The sequence below is a fragment of the Castor canadensis genome, chromosome 12, assembly GCF_047511655.1.
Source record: "Castor canadensis chromosome 12, mCasCan1.hap1v2, whole genome shotgun sequence".
Taxonomy (NCBI): domain Eukaryota; kingdom Metazoa; phylum Chordata; class Mammalia; order Rodentia; family Castoridae; genus Castor; species Castor canadensis.
The window spans coordinates 44,727,875-44,753,343 of NC_133397.1; positions in this window are offsets into that span (position 1 = coordinate 44,727,875).

The following is a 25,469-nucleotide window of genomic DNA, read 5'->3' on the forward strand; positions in this document are numbered from 1 at the left end:
CCATTAAAAATTTAGGATTTTTCAATTGTCAGTACTGTATTGACAGTATTGACAACCACTAACTTGTTATTTTGCATCATCAAAATTCAAAGTTTAAGCTGTGATGCTGCTACTGTGTCCTTTATCTGTTAGGTGTCTTTCAGTTCTTCAAGTATATAAGCCTTCTAAAATACAGTTATAAAAAAAATTGTACCTAGTTTGTGCATATGTTCCAAATTGTAATAAAAACCTCTTTTATAATAGTACTATACTATTATATTAGCTGCTAAATCACTAGCCAGGGTTACTTTAAGTTTTGTCATTCTAATCCTTCAGGAACATTTACAGGTAAGCCCATGAAAAATAATTCTCACAAGTGCTTATCTGTTAACCAAGACAGACATTCTTAAGTATTAGCATCATTTTGTATTTTCCTTGTAAAAAGTTTATAACCTTTGTCTGCTAACACTTTACAATTTAAAGGTGTCAGTACATCCTCTATGGTATAGACAATTAGATCTAATTAAGCTCAGCCTAAGAGCCATTTTTTAATAAATCTCTTTGTTTTTTAATTTGGCCAAAAAGTTCACATTGACACTATATTTTTGATCTGTTTGATGTGTTACTTCCCCTCCTCCATGGGACAAAAATGACTTTCTGGGAGAAGCTGTGACTTTCAAGGAAAAACAGCTCCTGCCAAATTGGAAATATCCTTGTAAACTGGCAAATTGGCAAAATCTTGAGAAATAACTGTTCAGAGAAATGGTTATCTTAGAGGAACAAGTAGATTCAGCTACATGAAACAGTTCAAAAGAACTACACAAATAAGGGAACTTCTTCAGATATAGATGGAGTCAATTATTCCAGACTTCTGAAAGTATCCAAAGCTGAGAGATTTTTAAAAAGGGCTCTTATGGATATACTCTAATATTTAAGCCTTCCAGGCTCTGGCAAAAGGCAAATTCATGTTTTTGGCCAAGGCCTTCTGTTTAAGCAAAGGCAATATAACTTTCAATGGTATCTAATTGTGCTTAAGGGCATTCTGTACAGAACTGACTTATTGATGTTTAACCTCTAACTGGTTTGGCACCTGCCCCTTGGTACACCTGGCTTCAATGTAGAAGGTGCTTACATTAAGTCTTTGCCAAACAAAGACCATGCCACATGTGGAAAAGAAAGATTTATTGAAATACAGACTGCTGGGCTGTCTCCCTTTGGATCAGGGTGCAGCAGCTTGGCTGGAATGGGTAGTGGGCTTTATAGGAGGGGCCAAGCTGTGAGGGAGGGAGAGAGTTCCTCGTCTCCAATTATTTGTGATCACCAGATGGAACAGGTTGATGTGCCTAGCTAGTTGAGAAACTGGAAGTTCCTGAGATTTTGCAAGCAAGGAAACAAGCAGGGGAGTTTGGCAAGTGGTCATAAATCAGGGTGTCTAGTTTCAGTGTTAGCCTCGGGACTCTCTGCCCACCCCAAGAATGCCAGGGACCTAACATTCTAGCATTTTGTTGGTATTATGGGTGCTGATTGATCTAGTTGCTTCGTGCTGAGTGGGGGCATCATTGGGGGGAGGGGTTGGCTGGAATTTGTAAATTTGTGAGGTCCCCAGGCATGAAGGAGGACAGTTTTTCCCAGGCTTCATTTGCAGACAAGGCCAGTTGTTGGTAGGCTGAAGACTGTAGTAGCATCTGGTGGGAAGTCTGTCTTCTGAGTTCCCCTAGGCGATCCTGGAGGCATCTAGGGTAAACGATCATTTTCCTGGTTTAAGGGTTTGTATTTCCATAGCATCATTACATGTGCAGCTGTTTTTCTTTCTATAGTATCCTCTATAATGGGCCTCATAGATTGTATAACCAAGGGAAGGAGGAAGGAAAGTATTATGCATGCTCCCAGAATTAGGGCTGGTACCGCTATTAGTGTTTTAAATCCACCTATGGCAGAAAATAGAGAGCCAGATGAGGACTAAGAACTTATGTAGGAGAGGAAGAGGGAGAGAGTTTGTGGGAGAGGTGTAGTCATGTGGGGCCCAGTGGTACACAAGAGTACTCATCCTTCACTGTAGTGGAAGAGTCTGAGGTTGGTGGGCAATGTTTTATCCTTGGAAGGTGCTGCCACTGGGGGATCCCATTGAGTTTGACAGTGGTGGGTGTTGTGAGGATGACCTGATGAGGGCTGGTTCACTGAGGTCCCAACAGAGAGGGTCAAAGATCCTTTAGGAGAATAAGATCCCCTGGTTTAATAGAAATTGTTCTAGGGCCCTTGAGTGGTGGGGCAGGATCTGGTCCGCATGCTTTCTGAGAAGTTCCCTGAGAAGGTTAAGGTAAGGCAGATAGTGAGCCAAAGGAGCAGGGTCTGTTGGAGGCAAGTTTCCTAAGATAAATGGGCAACCATACATTTATTTCAAAGGGGCTAAAGAAGGAAGGGCTTTGGGGGGTAGTCCGGTGTGGTGGGTTTTCCTCATTGGCCATCAATTCGCAGGCTTTCTCAGGTGAACTGGTTTGGTTTGCACCTTTATTGGGGGAGGGGGAATAATCTTGAGTGCATTTATTATGTAAGACCCAAATAGAAATATTAGAAGGAGTATAAAAAGGTGTCTGCTAAGGGCTGCATTTCTAGGGATCCAGATTCTGCAAAATCCTGTAACTTCCAAGAAAGTTCTAAGCTGCTTTATGGTATGAGGGAATGGGAAACAGAAGATTGGGTCAATTCTCTGAGTCTGTCCCTTTAAGATCACACCCAGGTAGGTGACCTGTGGGAGACATAGTTGAACCTTCACCTTAGAGACTTTGTATCCCTGGAGGCCAGAAGTTTTAAAAAGGACTCAGTTGCCCTGCAGATGAGGGGCTCTGTTGTTCTGCACTGAAGTACATCATCAACATATTGAAGAAGGGTGGCCTCTGGGTAGTGTCAATCTAATAAGTCTATGGTTAGGGCCTGTCCCCAAAGATGAGGGCTGTCTTTAAACCCTGGTGGCAAAACTGTCCTGGTTAGTTGCTATGAAGGGTTTGTGGAATCTTTAAAGGCAAACAGGGGCCGACTGTCAGGATTTAGGTTAAATGTAACACTTTTGGATAAAAGAGAGCTTTAGCTCATTATTTTATATAAATTTACATTTTTAACTTTGTAAATGTTTGTACCATATTTAAAGTATAGACACAACACTGTTACAAGGTGGTCATTTAAGACACATAAACAAATATGTAAATGAACACTGATTTAGTAGTACTTAAAGCTTGACAAGATCAGCAGAAAACACAAATAATTTATTTGATAAAATCTTCTCCTATAATAGATTTTTGTAGATGCTACTCAGAGCAGAACAATATTAAGATAACCTTGTTATTTTATAGACATAGAGAATTTGATTTTAGCTTGACATGACATTAAAAATCTTTTTAGGCAACTCTTAGATTATAGTCAACTTTAACTTTATCACTCACTGAAGCTTTTTATTATACACTTTTAAAACTTACTCAGACCTTCATACAACATTCTAAACTCTTCGATGGTTTGTCTTTATCTCTCCTCTCCATATTTAAAACAATCTTTAGGACAAACCCTTCTTTACAGAATCCTTTCTCATCCAAAAAACCATTCCTTTTCTCCTTTAACTTCTCAAAAAACACATTCAGTACTTATCTATATCCTTTCCAGTTGTTTGCTTTGTAACTTGTATTTTAAAGTTAACTTTTATAAGAATTTTAAATTTAAATAACATTTTTTTTTTTTGGCTGATGGAGGAGACCATCCACCCCCCCACACACACACACAGAGATCTGTGAAGGATAAAGCTTACCTGAGAAATCAGGGAACATCAAATAGGTGATTGAGGACTAACTGCTACTTGGACGGTTACCCTGAGCTCCTCCAAGGTGATGTTGAAGGGGGCCAAGGTCCCAGGGCTGCGTCAGTCTTCTGCCACCAGGCCCACAAGGTCTGAGAGGCCTTAGCTCTGTTGAGAGTGGGAATGGGAGACTGATCTACCTTGCAGAGAAAAAGAGGGGCAGTCTTCCTTCCAGTGTCCACTCTGGCCACATCATGGACAGGGTCCTGGTGGCAGGCAAGGTGAATGGAAGTTTTTTGCCCAATGTCCCATCTGGTTGTACTTGGAGCAGACCCCTGGGGTGTGTTTTGTTGTCTGGCCCAGCTGGAACTTGGAGGTGGCCTCAGGGCAGCTGCCAAGAGCTGGGCCTTTCACTGGTCTCAAGCCTCATCTCAGATATTAAATACCTTAAATGCCATTTTCACAAGATCTCCCTGAGGGGTTTGAGGACTAACTTCTGCCTGTTTAAGTTTTCTTCAAATATCAGGGAAGGATTAGGAAATAAAGTGAGAATTGAGAATAATTATTCCATCCTTGGAAGATGGGTCTAGCTTAGTATATCGGGTTGAGGCTTCAGTAAGGTGCCCTAAGAAGTCAGAGGGGTTTTCAATTGGGTGCTGGATAATTTCTCTAAGTTTGTCAAAATTGACTGCCCTGTAGGAAGCAGTCTGTAGCCCTGCAAGGAGGCAGGTGAGCATATAATTTTGGGTGGCTAGCATGGCAGGGTCCTGATAGTCCCAATGTGAGTCCTCACATGGCATAGCCATAGATACCACTGGGAGAGTGAGATCTGTGTGGTGGATGTCATCAGCAAGTCACTGGGCTGCCAACCAAACTCTTTCCTTTTCATCTGAAGTTAAAGTGAAGGAAAGATAACATATATATCATGCCAAGTCATATCATATGCTTGGTTTAGATATTTAAATTCTTTAATATAGGAGGCTGAGTCATTAGAGAAGGAGCCAAGTCTCTTCAATTTGAGAGAGGTCAGTCATGGAAAAGGGCATGTGAACTCTGATAATGCCGTCAGCACCTGCCACCTCCCGGAGTGGGTATAGATGGGCTGGGCATGCTTAGGAGGAGGTATGGGAGCAGGTATGTGATGCAGGTGGGGAGAAGAAGGGTGAGGGTGTAGCAGGGGCTGAGGGCAATGCTGGCAGTGTTGGTCCCTGAGGAGCTGATGGCTCAGGGTCAATTGTGACTACTGTAGAAGGGGAATAGGGTGGCAGATGTTAAGAAGAGCCAGAAAGGATGGAAGAAGGGGGGTCTGAGTCATGGGAGGATGTGGTGGGAGAAGAGATTGATGTAGAGGACTGGCAGGAGGAGGAGTTGGGAGGTGGGCAGACAGAGTCCATGAGGTCACAAGTAAGGAAAGAGTCTTCAGGAGAGGGGTCAGGAGGAGTTTTGAATTTTGAGGGGGGTTTGTTGCTGGCAAGGAGGATTTGAATGGTGTTACAAGATTGGAGCAGGGAGGGTTGAGAGCAGAGAGAAAGAAAAGCTTGGACATATAGAATTTCAGACCACTTGCCATTATGATGGCAGAAATTGTCAAGATCTAAAAGTGTACGAAAGTCAAAAGTACAATTTTCAGGCCATTGGGATTGATTGTCTAGCTTGTACTGAGGCCAAATGGTGTTGCAGTAACAGATCAGTCACTTAGGTTTTATATCATCTTGGAGACCAAGGGGAGAGTGCAGAGAAGGCATCCCAGTGGATGCATATAATTTAGAGTGTGTGGTCCCCATAATGTAGAATAAGAGAGAGAGAGAGGCAGGTGCCTTGGTGTGTTTACTCTTCAGGTCAATATACATCTAGGTCAAGATCTAGCCTCCCTTACATGACTTAGGCAAGGAGAGCAGCATCGTCTGGTTGCCATTTGGTCAAAGTAAGCTGGAGGGGCTGTCAAGCTCTCATCTTCGGTGGAAGAAAGGAAGACAAAGAGGGAGAGCAAGAGAGAGAGAGGGATGGGGAAGTGTCACCTGAATGCGTTCCTAAGGGCAGGTATCCCCAGCCTGGGTCACCATCTGAAGAGAATGCCCAACTGGTTAGCCAGGCATCTCTGCACTATGCAGTGGGTGCCCCAGCAGGTGTGAGAGGCATACCTGGCATAGCACTATGACTTCCAGACCAGAGACAGCAGGCAGCCCTGAGAAGGGTGACACTTACTGAGTCTGAGAAGAGGAGTAGGTTAGGTGGAGAGCAGTGGAAGAGAGGCTAATGATGGCTGGGAAAGCAGGCAAGGCAGTAAGGTTTGAGATCCACAGTCCGTAGGCACATGGGGTCAATTCAGCAGTCTGGGTCCTGAAGAGGGCAAAGACACAGAGGCTGGATTGTCCTGTTAACCTCTCCCAGGTTTTGGCACTAGATGTAAGGAACTGCAGAACAAAGGCCACTCCACATGTGTAAAAGAAAGATTTATTGAAATACAGACTGCTGGGCTGTCTCCCTTTGGATCAGTGTGCAGCAGCTTAGCTAGAATGGGTAGTGGGCTTTATAGGAGGGGCCAAGCCGTGAGGGAGGGAGAGAGTTGCTGGTCTCCAATTATCTGTGATCGCCAGATGGAACAGGTCGATGTGCCTAGCTAGTTGAGAAACTGGAAGTTCCTGAGATTTTGCAATCAAGGAAACAAGCAGGGGAGTTTGGCAAGTGGTCATGAATCAGGGGGTCTGGTTTCAGTGTTAGCCTCAGGACTCTCCACCCACCCCAAGAATGCCGGGGGACCTAACACTTAACAGCCTACTACAGTGTCAGTCCAAATGAAGACCATCTGAGAGTTAAAAATAGCTATGGGTATAAACACCTATAGGCAAAGTAACCGTAGACTCTCCGTCACTTTTCAAAATTAGATTCTTCATCCTTCCTGCTACACCTGGCAGGGCCCCTTCTGATATTCCTACCAGTTTTTAATGTTTGGGTCATGCCTTCTAAACCAGATTTCTCTCTTCCTGAATAAAATCCTTTGGGACCCAAATCATGAGGCAACAAGGCTATTGATCTTTACAGATGAACAAGATCACCATGAGCAACCCAGATCTCCATGAGGAACCTTGACTATGCTGGACAATAATTCAGACATCTTCTATCCAAGTGAGCCCCAAGGGAAGGAAATATAAGAGACAATTTCCCCTGTAGGTAGAGTGTGTTGCCCCTTGTCAGCTTGAAGCCGATCCTGAAGATGAACCGCCCCCTTCAGCAACCCCAGAAAAGAATTTTTTGGAATATCATCACTAGCAGGAATTTGAAGTAAGGTAAAATTAGTTTAAGTTCAGGACTTTCCCTAATCTACATCTTAGATTAACCATGCTTTGGCTCAGGATTGTTCTCAGCTGGCAGGGAACCACACCTGCCCCTCCCTCCTCATTGAATATTGGGTGGGAATCTCCTTGTTCTTCTCTTCCCATGGGTTATCATAGGTTTTAAAATCACCTGAAGGGCAGAAACATGCTCTCTTGGCCTCCAGATTCCACCTGAGCCCCAGCATGCTTCCCTTTGTACTTCTCTTCCCTGACTTTTAATAAACCCCATTTATACTCATGTGTCCTGTGATGGATTCTTTCATGCAGACACAAAGAATTTTGAAGTATTCTGATCACGGGCTGCACCAGCGTTGTTAATGGAAACAGAAAAGTATTTACCTGGGGAGACCCAAGCATGCAGAGTCCTTGAGTTCTCTTTTCAAACCAAAGTCTTTCAAATGAGTTAAAGCCTTTACACTCTTGATCCTGTGATAGGTGGGGTCAGACCAATTCCTTAGATGTCCTTAAGGTATATTGCCTATTGTCCTTGATTTCTTTTTAATGCCGTTAATCTCTTTAACAACTGTACCCTCCTTGTCCACACCTTTAAATGGGCTTCTTTTCTGGCAAAATTTCCTGTGTTCCCAGTTCTCTCTGTAAACCTGGCTAAACACAGCCAATAATATCCATGTCACAGTCTGAATGCTATGCTATATTCTGCCAAATTAACTAGTCCATTAATTTTAAATTCAGCCTCTCTCAATGTTTCAAATTGGACAAAATGTAGACAAATTCTTTCCCAGAATGTAACAAGATGGGGTGGGTTCCCACAGATTCTTAGTTTTTACACAATAATCATAGGTACTTGTGATCCACAAACATGAAAAGAATTTTGCGGTGTCTCACACAAAAGAAGAATCTCACAAGGTGGAAGTTTTGGCAAGGATTCATTTTAGAATAGTAGGATGAAGTAGGGAGAAATTTAAAAGAGAGAAGAAAATGCACATCACACTCAAAAATCATGGCCCTTTTGTAGATTCTATATGCTCTGAGTTGGGAGAATACAGATGGTAAGATGGTTTGCTAAGATGGATGTTTATTTCAAAATGTGGAGATGGGATCTAGGCCTACCCATAACACAGGGACAATATGTATTTGAGGACTTCCTTTTACTATACATTCCTTTTATTTTTCTGTCTTCCTAAATCATTTAAGAAGCCTGGCAACTTCTTACCATCTCAAAGGGGATGGAAGGTACAGATGCATTAGTCCTTTTATGTCTTCCTGTTGTTGTAACTTAACATGAGAAAGGTGGTGGGAGGAGCTAACTGATAACAGAATCCTCATTTCCACCTGAAAACTTATGAAGACAGTTTTTATTGCCGATATTTCTATCATCATTCTGAGCTTCTACCGAACCCTACACCAAGTTCTCTTAAAACTATCTAAAGTTGTACTAGCCTGCTTCTCCAAACTCTTCCAAATTACTTTTGCAAACAAGTTCCAAAGGCTTCTGAACTGCAGGGTCAGTGAGTTGCAGCAGCAACCCCACTTCTTTGGTATTGATTTTCTGTTTTAGGTAGATTTTGAATTGCTGTGTCAGAATACCTGGCACACACAGCTTCAGGGGAGAAAGTATTTATTTTAGCTCATTGTTTCAGTGGGTTCAGTCTATGGAAGCTTGGTCCCATTGTTGAGTAGCAGTTAGCCATTAGTGATGAGTGAGGCAAGATAGATGAGGAGACAGGAACATTATATTACTTTAATAAATATTGAAAGGAACTAGACTCAGACATTGAAACTAGAAAGTAAAAACTAAATAGCCAGAGTAGCTTGTCCCCTCTCTTTTTAGAAATTAAGTTATATAAACAGGGAGACACCCAGGGTCTGTTTGCACCTTCCTCTTCTTTGGAATGTTAATAAGCTGCAAGCCTCCTTGGATGAGTAGAAGGACAAAAAAAAAAAAGAAAAAATGAAAGGCATGTCTAGCAAAGGGAAGTTCTAAAGCACACCTATTGTCCCTGAATTTGGGTAGATCTGGATGACATCTCCCTGTTTTAAGGTCCATCTCAGTAATTAAGATCTGTTATCTTAATGGTCTAGAAATGTGCACATGTATTCCAATGGGAAAAGTATTAAGACTGAGAGATGAGGACCACCATTTTTAGTCTTATTCCCATTTTATGCATGAGGAGCAGGAAATGTTTCTCACCTTCCCCCATTTCCCTAACCTTATCCTGTTATACTAAACTAATTTCCTAGTAAACTTTACTGTCATTTTCACTATATTTTAGCATCTTGCCTAGATTGTTTTCTTACTGGATGCAAGAACTAAGGTATACACCAGTGCTAAATTTTCTAGTAAAGTAAGAGATGCTTAAACTGCTTTTGCTGAAAAGCACTGACTTCTATTTGTACCCACAAATCAACTAAAAATGAAAAGCTTGGCATCCCTGCCTCCATTTTGTATCTGTCTTTCCTTTAAGCCATTCTCTTTGCAGTCACTTTGCAATAACCTTGGATTCCAGAAAGGACAGGACTGATGGCATCTTTATGACAAGGGGCTGACACTTCCCATAAGGAACAGTGGAGACTTATAGAACAGACTATTCCTCCAAATAAGGACAATTACCTATAGTTATGAGGCTGCACCTTGGAACAGGAGCAATCATCTCATGGGAACCAGATGACTCCCTTCAAGTGATGAGAGAGATACATCTTCTCCAGAACCTCTCTGAGAACTCTTGGGCTGAGATAATAATCCACCAGAATACACCTGTGGCTGGGACTATTCAACAATGACTACCTTTGCCCCCTGCCTCAGTTCTTTTGTCTACTTAAATGTATAGCTCATATCTGTACCCCAAAGATGCCTGAGGATGAGCTGAGTGCTTTCTCAGCCTCTTCCCACAGCATGTCCTGAGAAAGCCATGTAATAAACCTCTTTTCTCCACCTTCACCATGCCTCTTTATTTGGTATTTAGAGGCAGGTGGCTGGACATGGCATATGGAATCTCAGTAGTCTGTGCTTTGGGTTGAAAACTCTGGTTTCAGCTTTGGGGAGCTGCACCAAGAGAAAATTCATCATTTTGGTGTTATCCACTCACTGCTAGTTGACCCTAGATGAAGAGGAAAGATGGAATCAGTTCCAGCAGGTGCTGGAATTGCTTTTCTCATCCTTCCACTCCAGGCAGCATTGGCTGCTTTTTACCACCACAAAGTAAAGCAGAGAAATGAGTTTAAGGCCTTTTCAGCTGGACCCCTGGTGACCTCTCCAATAGTGCACAATTCGACCTTGCTTTTCTTGTTATTTGTACAGGCCATTTGTTTTGATAAGAAATCTGAAATTTTGTGATCTTTGTCCTATTCCTCTGTTGTTTGAGCTCTTTTGGGCTATTTGAGGCTTAAGCTATTTTGTTTGTAGATGGAGAAACTTGCAGAACCAACTAGTAAAGGACCAACACAAGCTCTGAGGACCAGGGTGTATGGGAGATCTTTTTGTAATTTGTGTAACTATGGGAAATACTAAGTCTATAACAGCTTAAGAATGAAAAGCATTGAGTCCATCTTGCCCCCTTGGGAAAATTCTAACTGACTCGTTTACTAAAAAAGAGAAGACAGTGTTGGAGAGTGCATTTGGAATTAATTTAATTGTTTATGTGTGTAATTCTGTATATTTTGTGTGTGCATCTGTTATTGTATGTCTATGATGATTGGCTTGTTAGAGGTTAAAATTGGATAGCTTTGGCAACAGTCTTATTGGAGATTGTAAATGAATTTTCTAGCACTGACCCTTGCTTCAACTATCCCCTAAAATGAGTCTTGAAACAATAACATGGAGCACATCTCAATCTGCTCCTGGAATTTTGAGAAAAAACTGACCAACAAACTTATAGCCACTAAAATAAGTTTTGCATGTTCTTAAACTCTTGAAACTATGCAAGCTTAAGTTGACACTTATGGCATGCCTAATTTAGAACTTTTGACATATATATATGAACATAATTAAGATGATTCTTACTATAGAGTTAATATAAAGGAATTATTGCTTCTGTTCTCTCTCCACTACTGCTTCTGCTGCCACTTTAAGAAAACAAGTTTTCCAACGTTGTCTCAACCAGATCTAACTAAAATGCAGACATTCAAGAATTTATCCTCTGCCTTAGACTGAGGAAAAGAACTCTATGGACAGTAATTTTAATCTTCTTCATTTTGCTGTAAGTGTAATTTGCATTAAGCTATCTTTTATAATCAGATTTATTGTCAAATGTGTTTTTGTAAATTCCTATGTATAGATAAGATTTCTTTTCTTCCTGGGTCTGTATATTAAAATATAAGGCTAATAGAATATTTTATCTTATTTGGAAAAGAAACAATTTTGTCTAAGTTCAAACTTTTTGTAAAAATTATTTCAAAGTGCAAATGAGAAAGATCTTGAAGCTTATCAAAAGTTTATGTATTTAATTAAGTTTGCTATAAATTAAAAGTTGCCTAAAGAATTTTCTAAGGTCAAAATTTAGTGTAGTGAATAAAACTAGAACCTAATTCTCTATGTCTATAATAACAAGTCTATCTTAATATTGTTCTGCTCTTAGTAACATTTATAAGAAACTGACTTAAAGGAATTGCTTGTTTTCTGTAGATTTTGTCAAGCTTTTGACTACTTAGGAAACTAAGCCCTAACTAAATCAGATTTTATATGAAAGTCCCTCAAATGACCATCTTATAAATATGTGATGAAATAGTCATTATTCTAAATAACTCTAACACAATTAGTTCCCTACATATTGGTGACTAGAAGTATGTAAATCTGTGATCTAGACCACATCTAAATATTGTGCAAACATTTGTAGAAGTAAAAATGTGTGAGTTTAGTAAGTGTAAAATGATCAGCTGATGCTCTCTTCAATTCAAAATGTATTACATCTAAATCTAGTCAATAGAACATTTTAAGCATTTTTACTATTTGTAATCAGTAATATTCAGAAAAGAAAAACCCTGTCATTTGACCAATCCTGTATTTAACATCTGGACTACAATTATTTGTCTTAACCAAATTAGTGTTACTGTATATATGAGACACACTTATACATTAGAAATAAGGCTATTTGGTATCAGGGCACTGTTCCCCTAACTTGTAAAAGATCTAAAATTTTGACTTTTTGTCTGTATTGTACACCTATTATCATACCTAGTGAAAAATTCTAAATTTTACTCCAAAGGAAAAAAAGCTGAATTAATATGTATATCTGATATCACCAAACAAGTGTATTATGTCCATGTGTTTCTAATTGCACCAAGGAGCACTTAATGTTGCTGGTGAAATGGTGCCAGGCACTATTACTGTTCTAAAATACTATCAGAAAAGGAAATAACTAGATGTTGTGACAATTGCTAAACTGCTTTTCAGTATTTTAACCATGTCTATTCTAAGTCTTGTCATTAGCATTCTGGGTCCATCTCTGGAGCATTTGCGATCAAACCCATGGAAATGACTCTAACAAATAGTTATTTTCTGCAGCATATTTAAGATTTCAGGACATCACCTACAGGACAAAAAAAATTAAAATAAATGCCATCCTAAGGGCCACTGCTAAACCTCTCAGTTGCTTATAATTTGGCACTGACTCCCACATGACCTGCCTGTTGCATCCCCTCCAACATGGGATCAAATCAAATATCCGGGAAAGAGCTAGTCTGAGTAAAAGGGACTTTCATTAACCAGAATGGTTAATTGATGAACTCTTCAGAGGAGACAGTTCAGAGACAAGCATTTTGGAGACTTAGGGGAAAGGTGTCACAGTCCAAATGGAGTCATCTGAATCAGACCTCACAAAATTTACTAAAGCCAAAAGGTTTTTAAGGAAGTGTCCTTATGCATGGATACTAGATATCCAAACCCTTACAGATACCTGCGATAGAGCACATTCATAATTTTGCTCAAGGGCTTCTATTTAAGTAGGAACAAAAATGACTGCTTTGTAATGGTGTTATAGTTTTAGACTAAAACAAGTACTTTTCACTTATCTATCAGATCTCTATCCCCTTCTCTTTTACTTATCACTGCCCCAAAACCCTAATTCCCTCAAGATTGATGAATGTTCAAACATAAGGGGGGAATTGTAAGAGGTGCCCAAATTGCTTTTGCTGAAAAACACTGACTTCTTATTTGGGCACATGAATTAACTAAAAACAGGAGAAGCTTGAAATCCCTGCCTCCATTTTGTATCTATTTTTGCTCTAAGCCATTCTCTTTGCAGTCACTTTACATTTACCTTGGATTCCAGAAAAGGCAGGACTGGTAGCACCTTTATGACAATGGGCTGAAACTTCCCATAAGGAACAGAGGAGACTTATAGAACAGACTATCCCTCCAAATGAGGACAATTACCTATAGTAATGACACTGCACCCTGGATCAGGAGCAATTATCTCATGGGAATCAGATCACTCCCCTCAAGTAATGACAGTGGTAACATCTTCTTCAGTAACTCTCTGGAACTCCTGGACTGAGATAATGGTAATTCAGAACACACCTGTGACTGGACTGTTTAACTATGCCTATCTTTGTCCCCTGCCTCCAGTTCTTTTGTCTACTTAAACCTATAGTTCATGTCTGTACCCCCAAAATGGCTGAGGATGTGCTGAGTGCTTACTCTGCCTCTTTCATTGCATGTACCAAGCAAGCTGGGTAATAAACATCCTTTTTCTGCCTTCAATATGCTTTTCACTTGGTGTTTAGAGGACCTGGCATATGGAATCTTAGGAGTTTGGGCCATGGGTCCAAAACTCAGGTTTCAGTAATGTGTATATAGGCTAGTCCATTAAATAAAATTAAACTTTATACCTATGACAGAAGGTGGTGTAAACCTCCATTATAACTTCCTTGTAACTTTAAAGTATCTAAAGAAGGAAAACAGGGTTGACCAGAATGAAGACACTATGAGGACAAGGACATGACCAATCAGAACATTGCAGGCAGTGCCAATAGGAATGCTGCTTTCTGCACTGGGAGCTCTATTCTTTACAATTTTCTATCTTAAAAAATTCTCCTGCTTTACTAGCTCTTGATGTTCATGATTTTCAGTCTTTGAAGTAGCAAGACAGCCAGGCTCAAGTGGCTCACACCTATAATTCTATCTACTTGGAAGCAGGATCATGGTTCAAAACCAGCCCAGGGTAATAGTTTGTGAGACTCTGTCCTGAAATACCCAACACAAAAAAGAGCTGGTAGAGTGCTTCAGTAAAAAATAAAAGAAGAACAAAATTACAAGACAAAGAGCCTGGGCTCAGACAGAACAAATCTAATAACAGTAACAAGTACTTTTGCATTTAAAATTTCAAAGCAATATAATTATCTTCAGCTATAAAAAGAAGCCAAAAAGTATACTAGTTATTAACACATGACTATGTAAAGGTACATTTTTTATAATTTAAAGAACCATTTTGAAATATTCTTTAAGGTCTTTGTTTCTTCAAATATCCGCTCTTTCGAAGTGCAGGAAAACAAAGAAAAGCTCTGCCCAGACATTACAGATCTCCTATTGTTCAACTTTCTTATTCCTAGTCATTGAAATCCTCTATTCCTGCTATAAGTTACTACTTTTTGTTTGTGAAATCCATCATTTTATGCCCTTTATAACTCTAAACATCAGACTCTGTTCCTTTTTCTCAACTCTTTTTAGTTCATAGCCCCACCCCACCTCCCTAAATGTGATTCTTGAACTCAAACTTTTCAGTTAGTTGTCAACATCCTCTTTTTTTTTTTTTTGAGGTTTGCAGTCCCATATTCACTAAAAATTTTTTCTTGTCTCTAGCATATCACTTTTCAATGTTTCCCTAAATTTCAGCATATCAATATTCCCTAAATATCAATATTCACTTGATATTCAGAATAGAAATGTTTGGAGTTAATGGTGGACTAGGTGCATGGATGGACTGTCCGCTTGCATGACCAGGTGACACTAACGGAAACCCACAGCACTTGACCAGGTGGGTGGTGGGACACAGAGTGGTTTCTTTTTTCAAAAAATTCAAATGCTAATGCTATTCAAGGTATACTGACATAAGCTAAAACACATCATAGAGAATGGCAAGACCTGCAAGCATCTGGGAGTACTTGGACCCACCATAATATGTGCAGACACAAAACCTCCAACTGTCACCTGTCTGCTTAGATCTCTCTCTGCCTCCATTTGTCTGCAAACTCACCAACAGTAATGCAATGCAGAGAATGACAGAAAGAGAGCTGCAAGCATCTGGGAAGCTGGGACCCACTAAACATGCAGGGATACAAAAACCTGTCAGCCACTTGCCTGCACTGCACTGCCCTGTAACTGCCCCATTGCAACCAAGTAGATCTGCTAACCCACCAGCCACTCAACAACATAGGAGCACAGCACATCATAGAAGCATGGGATGAAAAGGAGACCAGGAAATACTATCCTGCAAAAGACCAACAATTCAATAGAGGATTTAGTGGGAAATGAAGAAAATGAATACTCAGTTCTTGACCCCAAAAGAACAATGATAAATATCACCAATGAGCTCAGTGATGCCCAAAAAAAAATCTCTGGAAGAAAAGACATCTCATCTTCTCAGGATGAGATCACTGAGAAATTCATGGAGAAGCTACAAGACATGGTTAACCAGAAAGTGAAAGATGCACTCAAGAAATATCAAGACACCACAAATAAAAATCTTGAGAAGACACAGAAACAACTAAATGAACTCAGAGAGAAATTTACCAAGCTCCAAAGTGAAACAAAAGAGACTATAAAAAAAGAGATTTATGAAGTAAAGAAGACAACATAAGATATGAAAGAGGAATTTAACAAAGATATGTAAAACTCCAGAAAAAAGAACCAAACAGAAATCCTGGAAAAAAAAAAAAAAGATACAGGGAAAACCCACTTCAGTACAGTAGTACAAGTGGAAGACAGAATCTCAGGGCTCAAAGACAAAATAGATATTAAAAAGAAAACTCTTAAAGGAAAGCCTCAAAATCTATGAAAGACCAAACCTGCCAATCATGGGCATTGAAGAAGAAGAGGAGCAAGCCACAGGAATACATTACATATTCAACAAAATAATAGCAGAAAATTTCCCAAATCTTGAGAGACAGTTGGACAACTCTCTCTCTGGTACAGAAAGCCTCCAGGACACCAAGCAAGCTTGACCAAAACAGGAACACTCCACAGCATATTATCATTAAAACAACTAGCACAGAGAACAGAGAAAGAATACTGAAGGCTGGAAGAGAGAAAAAAACAAATAACATATAAAAGTAAATCCATCAAAATAACAGCAGATTTCTCAACTGAAAACTTAAAAGCAAGAAGGGCATAGAGTGAGGTATTTCAAGCACTGAAAGAATACAATATCAGTCCTAGGATAGTCTATCCAGCAAAACAATCATTGAAAATTGATGGAGGAATAAAAGTCTTCCACAATAAACAAAAACTAAAACAATATATGGCCACCAAGCCACCACTATAGAAGATTCTGAAAGGAATCCTACACATAGCAGATGAAAGCAAACATAACCATGAAAGGACAAGAAGTATTAAACCTCATGGGAAGAGCAAACAAGCACTCAAAGAGTACCATTGAATCGGCTGCACATATTCAAATCCTTAAACAACAAAGATGACTAAATGGTAGGAATTACTGCATACCTATCAATACTAACAGTGAATGTTAATGGACTCAATTCCCCCTTCAAAAGACACCATGTGGCAAACTGGATTAAAAAGAAAGACCCAACAGTCTGTTATTTATAAGAGACCTACCTATTGGCAGAAACAAACACTGGCTTAGGATGAAAGCCTGAAAGGTGATTTATCAAGCTAATGGTCCCTGAAAACAGGCAAGAGCAGTACTTATATCAGACAAAGTGAACTACAAACATAAATTACTCAAAAGAGACAAAGAAGGTCACTTCATACTAATAAAAGGAGCAGTATATCTAGAGGGAATAACAATTATCAACTAACATGTACCCAATGTTAGTGCACCCAACTTCAATAAACATACACTAAAGGATTTAAAATCATATATAGGCCCCCACACAGTGGTAGTGGGGGACTTTAATACCCTTCTACCAACAATAGGTAGGTCATCCTGACAAATAATCAACAAAGAAATCCTGGAACTAAATGAGACCTTAGATCTAATGGAACTGACAGATTCCTACAGAGTATATATCCTGCAACAGCACAATATACATTCTTCTCAGCAGCCCATGGAACTTTCTCCAACATAGATCATATCTTAAGGCACAAAACAAGTCTCAACAAATATAAGAAAATTGAACTAACCCCCTGCATACTACTTGATCACAATGCAATTAAAGTAGAACTCAACAACAAAAGCAACAGCAGAAAATACTCAAACAGTTAGAAGTTGAACAACACATTGCTCAATAATCAGTGGATTATAGAAGAAATAAGGGAGGAAATAAAAAAGTTACTGAAATTTAATGAAAATAAAAACACAACCTATCAGAACCTATGGGGTACAGCAAAGGTGGTCTTTAAAGGAAAGTTTAGAGCCATGAGTGTATACATAAAAACACAGAAATATCTCAAATAAACAGCCTAATACTACATCTGAAACTCCTAGAAAAACAAGAACAAGCAAAATCCAAACCAAGCAGAAGGAGAGAGATAATAAAAATAGGGACCAGAATCAGTGAAATAGAAACCAAAAAAAACATACAAAGAATCAACAAAACAAAAGTCTAGTTCTTTGAAAAGATTGACAAACCCCTGGCAGATCTGACTAAAATGAGAAGGGAAAGACCCAAAATAGTTTAATTAGAAACAAAAAAGGGGAGATAACAACAAATACCAAGGGAATCATCAGGGGCTACTTTGAGAACATATATTCAAATGAACTGGAAAATCTGGAAAAAATGGACAAATTTTTTGATACATATGACAATCCAAAATTTAACTAAGAGGATATAAATCATCTAAACACACTTACAACACACAATGTAATTGAAACAACAATAAAGAGTCTCCCAAAAAGAAAAGTCCAAGACCTGATGGATTCTCCACTGAATACTACCAGACTTTTAAACAACTAATACCATGACTCTTTAAACTTTTCCATGAAATAGAAAGGGAAGGAACACTGCCTAACTAATTCTGTGAAGTCAATATAACACTCATCCCAAAACTGGACAGGGACACATCCAAAAAAGAGAACTACAGGTCAATCTCCTTTATGAATATTGATGCAAAAATCCTCAATAAAATAATGTCAAACCAAATCTAACAACATATCAGAAAGATCATTCACCATGACCAAGTATGCTTCATCCCAGGGATGCTGGGATGATTCAACATATGCAAATCAATGATAAAAATCACCTGATTATCTGAATAGATGCAGAAAAAGCCTTTGATAAAATTCAACACCATTTCATGATAAAAGTTCTAATGAAACTAGGAATAGAAGAAATGTACCTCAACATTGTAAAGGCTATATGTGACAAACATATAGACAACATCATACTTAACAGGGAAAAACTGACACCATTTCCCTTGAAGTCAGGAATGAGTCAAGGGTATCCACTCTCTCCACTCCTATTCAACATAATCTTGGAATTACTAGCCAGAGCAATAAGGTAGGAAGAAAAAATAAAAGGAATAAAAATAAGTAAAGAAGAAGTCAAACTATCCCTATTCACAGATGGCATGATCTTATACCAAAAAGAAGTGACAAACTTCACCAAAAACTCCTGGACACCAAAAGAGCTTTAGTAAAATAGCAGGACATAAAACCAACTTACAACAATCAGTAGTCTTTCTACACCAACAAACAAATTGAGAAAGAATATAGGAAAACAATTCCATTAAAAAAAATTATACCTAGGAATAACCTTAAGAAAGGATATAAATGACCTCTACAAGGAAAACTACAAGCTGCTGAAGAAAGAAATCAAAGATTATAGAAAGTGGAACGCTCTCCCATGCTCATGAATTGTCAGAATCAACATAGTAAAAATGGCTGTACTACCAAAAGCAATCTACATGTTCAATGCAATTCCCATCAAAATCCCAATGGCATTCATCAAGGAGACAAAAATCAACCCTAAGGTTCATTTGGAAACCCAAAAGATCTCAAATAGCCAAGAAAATACTGAGCAAAAAGATCAATGCAAGAGTTATCACAATAACTGACTTTAATCTATACTATAGAGCTATGGCAATAAAAAACAGCATGGTACCAGCACAAAAACAGGTTTGAACACCAGAGGAACAGAATAGAGGACCCAGATATGAATCTGAGCAGCTATGCCCACCTAATTTTTGACAAAGGTGCCAAAAACATATGATGGAGAAGAGATGGCTTCTTCAACAAATGTTGCAGGGAGAACTGGATATCTGTCTGCAGAAAACTGTAACTAGATCCATATTTGACACCCTGTACTATTATCAACTCAAAGTAGATTAAGGACCTTAATATCAGACCTGAAACCTTGAAGCTAGTAAAGGAAAAAGCAGGGAATATACTGGAAGCAATAGGCACAGGCAACTGGAAGCAGCTCAGCAACTAAGAGAAAGAGCCACAAATGGGATGACATGAAATTAAACAGCTATGCACAACAAAAGAAATGATCTCTAAATTGAAGAGGTCATCCACCAAATGGGAGAAAACCTTTGCTTGCTATACATCAGACAAGGGACTGATAACCAGAAAATACAGGGAGCTCAAAAAACTATACTCCTCCCAAATCAATGAACTAATAAAGAAATGGGCAGCTGAAATGAACAGAACTTTCTCAATGAAAAAATCCAAATGATTAAAAAACACATGAAAAAATGCTCAGCATCCCTTTCTGTAAAGGAAATGCAAATAAAAACTACACTAATTTCTATCTCCTGTTAGAATAGCTGCCATCAAGAACCCTACCAACAACAAATGTTGGTGAGGATCCAGGGAAAATGCAACCCTCATCCACTGCTGGTGGGAGTGTAAGCTAGTACAATCACTATGGGAAACAGTATGGAGGCTCCTTTAAAAACTAGAAATAGATCTGCTATACAATCCAGCAATATCACTCCTGGGGATATACCTGAAGTTATGTGAGTCAAGTTACAGCAAAGGCACCTGCACACCCATGTTTATCACAGCAGTATTTATAACACCCAAGTTATGGAAATAGCAAAGATGCCCCACTACTGACAAGTGGATTTTAAAAATGTGGTATTTATGCACAATGGAATTTTACTCAGCCACAAAAAAGAATGAAATTTTGTCATTTGCAGGTAAATGAATGGAATTGGAGAATATCATCTTATGTGAAGTTAGCCAGGCTCAGAAGGCCAAAAGCCACAGATTCTTCCTCATATGTAGATTGTAGACCTAAAACAAATGCAGCAATATTATTAGAATATGGGTGACACTAAGCAGAGACTGTGCACGGGAGGGATAGGGCAAGTGAAGGACACCAAAAATTTGAATGAGGTTGATATTGTACAGGATAGAATATAGAAATTTTAAACTGTCTGGGGCCACCATGGGAAGTAGACTAGGAACGAGTGAAGAGGACTGGAAGAAGCGAATCAATTGGAACTGTAATACACATATGCATGGGAACAACACAAGGAAACTCCCTGTGTAACTATCTTTATCTCAAACCAGCAACAAGACCTGTTTCTTGTTTTATCTTTTGTGTTTTTTCTTCTATAAAATCGGGGATGGCATGTGGTTGGCACCAGCGGTAGGAGGGAAGAGGCAGGAAAGGGGTAGGAGGATGAATATGGAGCAAAGAATGTATACACATGTATATAAATGCAAAATTCATATCTGTTGAAACTGTTCCAGGAATCAGGGAAGAGAGGGAATTCAAGTATGATATATTTGATACATTGTAAGAACCTTTGTAAATGCTACAATATACCCGCACCCAGCACAACAATAAAAAAGGAATACAAAAGTTTGTATCTCTGTCTCTCTAGAATGAGGGCTGGGTAGACATGTGTTTCCTATTTCTCTGCACAAACTATGAATCACTTAACAACAGGTAGCATGTCATATCTCAGTGGTACTAGAATTTTACATTGTAGGTATTGAGGAAAAGTTGACTCAGAATAGTTAAGATATTCATTTGAATGTGTCTTTGTTTTGGATAATGCATATGTTTATTTTCTAGACCTTGGTAGTAATTTCACCAATGAATACATAAGTTAAAACTCATGTAGTTTTATATTTCAAATATTGGTAGTTTGAATTGTGTCTTTATTCATTAAACCTTCCAAGTTTTCCAGACTGACCCAGGACAAAATAAATGATATATGTGTTTGAAGTATATTAGTTTACTATGTCCTTTCTTTATTCATGAGTCAGGAGAATTGTGACAACTATTATACTTTCTCAGAAGGTAATGCTCAATTTTCCACTAATCAGTTACTGATTTTAAAGATTTTAAAGTGTTTGTTCTGTTAATGTGTGCACATACTCTCACATATACATTCCCTGTAAGATGAAATATAGATTGTATAAGAGTATTAAAAATAATCTCTAAATTAAATCCTGATTTGTCAAGGATTCTCTAGTTCTTTGACTTTAGAGGTTACCTTATGAAACATCTAAATTTCAAGAAACATTCAAATTTGAAGAAACACTATGACATTTCTTTTGCCTAAGTTTGAGTGAGGGGAGTGTGAGTGGCTATACAATGGAAATGAAATTGTAACTTTATATCAAATTCCATAGATTGAGCTAGAAAGGTACAAAAACACTAATGATCATTTTTGGTTCCTTATTGGGAAATTGAGTTTGTAAGCCTTTGAATAAAAATTAGCATGCCTGTGTCCCCAAGTGTCCCTTTAGAGGTATTCTGCTTTTGTTTAAGGATTTAGTAAACTTAGTCTAAAATTATCCTAGATATCCTTAATTATAACACTTACTTCAACCTATAAACAAATTATTGGTAATCATCCTGATAGCACAGCAGCTGTATGCTTTTGCTAGATCTACTCTATATAGTCACCTATTTAGTGATCTGTAAGATGAGCTTGTACTTATTCTCAGTGTTGCTGAACAGGTAGAAGCTGGGAAAAGATTGATATATACACAAGGGTTTCTCACATTTAAGTTAAAATAAGAGTGGGTAAAATTCTAAGGAATGTGCCTGTTGTGTGCAGGAAATAAATAATCTCAGAGTATTAACATCAAAGCAAAACTTTTCTCAATTTGGACAATTATTTTCAACTTCAAATTACTAAATCTCTATAGCACTTAAGGCTTGTTTTTGGTGAAGAGACTTCTAGCAAGGAAAATGTGCAAATTCTAGTAGCAAAATAGATTTAAAACAAAGAAAATAGAAGTGCAGGATATTAAGTTATAAGTACCATGTTGCACTAAAGAGAGAGAAAGAGAGAAGAGAGAGCTGGTGGAGTGGCTCAAGTGATAGATTGCCTGCCTAGCAAGCATTCTATCAAACCCAGAAAGAGAAAGAGAAAGTGAGAGAGAGAGAATACCTCAAATCTTCACATAATGTAAGTGTATATTTCTTGCTGTCATAAAATGGGTAGACAACTCCTGAGAGTTGTTGTCCCTAAGGAATTGTCAATGATGACTTACAATTGATTATTTAAGTCTCAACCAGTTCAATGCAAGGGATCTTTGTCTTGATAGAGGAGAAGATTGAGTAGAAAATTGTATAGGGGCTTGGGAGTGCCACATGTCATTTTTGCACACATCTTTGGACAGAGATAGTCATATGTCAATGCTCACAAGAAGGAAAGGATATAAAGAATACCATTTTCAATGTGTTCAGAAAAGAGGAAGATGAAATGGTTATGGTGAACATGCAGCATTGATTGCATCCCATCCATACTAACAGTGCCATGTATCCTAGAGCAGAAATGAAGGTAAGCCATCTATAAATTTGTGTGCATTCATTAAGAGTCTTCTAGTCCTCATAAAGTCCTCCTAAGTTATTTTTCTGGTACACAGATTTGTCTAGTGTATATTCCCATCTATGCATGTACATACACATGACTTTGTGTTTTCTAGGTATGCTCTTCCTTTTGATTCTTATACAACACACAATCATGAAAAATGAATCTGTTTTTAAATATAAAAGAGATGATTCAGGGGAATCCAAGATGGTGACTAGAGGACAGAAGCAGACAGTGTGAACTCTGTAAATAAAAAATTTTGTTGAGGTGCTGGAGCCACACTTGGCAGAAAAAAACCACAAAGAAGAATCAAAACTCTGACACCCTGAGCCCCTAGCCTGTACAAAGCTTCTCCACACCACGTTACACTGAGAAAACAGGATGGCTCCTGCACCACCTGGAAGATGCAGAACCAAGAGGTGAGCCAATCAGTGGCACACAGTATTCCCATAGCTACCACTAGGATAAACCAGCATAGCACCCTGGACAGACTGACCCCCGACCCCCCGAAACAAAAAAACTTGAATAATTAACAAGAAACTGAAAAGGAACACGCAGCAGAGTGGGAGGGGTGCTCTGAGTGCACTGGAGAAGGGAAGAGGGCAAAGAGATGATCTCCATGTGAACTTTCAGTAAACAAAGACTGGAAAAGCAGAAGGGTGGACAGTGGGCAGTTGATAAGCTGCTGCCTGAAATAAGGCAGATAGTGGCCCACAAAGTTCATCCCCTGAGCCAGTAAGCAACATCCAAAGTCAGACAATGTTCCAAAATTGAAAAACAGTCAGCAAACCAGCATAACATGCTGACAGCAGAGAGCCGGCTGATGGATCTCTGACCTTGTCCCAGAGAAAGGGCATGAGGCAAAGAAATGGGCCCACAATAAACCAACACAGAGAAAACCCAACTCCAAAGCAGGATGACTAGTGGGTCACAGAGCTGATCTCTGGAACCTGAAGACAAGCCACACTTCACTGAAGGAGAAGCTGACTAAACAGATGCTGCTGAAAAGGAAAAAAAAACCTGGCAAGTCTCCCCAACCACCTGGAAAGACTAAGACAGAGCTTCTGCTTAAGTACCAACACCAGACTGGATGATAAAAGAGTAACAACAGAAGTGTGAAGACTGAAATTCTATTGTTTCTGATCCTGGAATTTTTTTTTTAACGTGTTTGTTTGTCCACCACCTCTCCCTGTTGATTTCTTTGGTTCTCTCTCTCTTTTTTCTTTCTTTCTTCTTTTTCTTTTTTCTTTCTTTCTTTCTTTGCTTTGTTAACTTTACTATTGTAAGTTAGCTAATACTAAATTATACACAGACCTGGGACAGAAACAACACCAAGTGGAGAGGTGGGAAGATGAAAAAGGGATGGAAAAAAATTCTCCCCCCCCAAAATAAATTAATACAGGATTCAGAGGGAAATGAAGAAAATGGATACCCAGTTCCAGACTCCAACAAAACAAAGATAAACTATGCCAAGGAACACAACGAATCCCATAAGAACATCTGAAAGAAGAAATCCTGCAAGTAATCAGTAAGAATTTCACAGAGATGTTACTGGACATGATCAACCAAAATGTACAGGAGGCACTCAAGCAATTCCAAGACAAAAAAAAAAAAAAAAGAATATGAGAAGACAAAAAAAGAAATAAATGAACTCATAGGAGCCCTAAATAAATGCCAACATGAAACAAAGAACACCATAAATAGAGAGATAAATGAATTAAGGACAAAAATTGACAACATTAAAGAGGAAGTGACCCATGATATGGAAAACCTCAGAAAAAAGGATGAAACAGAAATACAAAATGCAATGGAAGGCCACATCAGCAGACTAGAACATGCAGAAGACAGAATCTCAGAACTTGAAAATGAAACGGAAATTAAAGGAAAAACTGAAGAGTAATTAGTCAAGCAACTCATGACCTATGAAAGAACATGCAAGAATTCACCAAATCCATCAAAAGACCAAACCTGAGAATCATGGGCATTGAAGAAGGAGAAGAGGTGCAAGCAAAGGGAATTCATAATATAGTCAACAAAATAATAACAGAAAATTCCCCAAATCTAGAGAAAACTTTTCCCATTCAGGTATAGGAGGCCTCCAGGACACCAAACAGACTTGAGCAAAATAGACCTACCCCATGACATATTATCATTAAAACAACAAGCACAGAGAATATAGAAAGAATATTGAAGGCTGTAAGAGAAAAAAAACAAAAACAAAAACAAATAACATACAAAGGTAATCCCATCAAAAAATGCAAATCAAAACTTCACTAAGATTCCACCTCACCCCTGTTAGCATAGCCATCACCAAAACTACCACCACCAACAGGTATTGGTGAGGATGTAGAGAAAAAGGAACTCTTGTACACTGCTGGTTGGAATGCAAGCTATTGTAATCACTCTGGAAAAAAAAATAAGGAGGCTTCTTAAAAATCTAAACATAGACCTGCCTTTACAATCCAGCAATCACACTCCTGGGGATATACCCAAAGGAATGTGACACAGGTTGCTC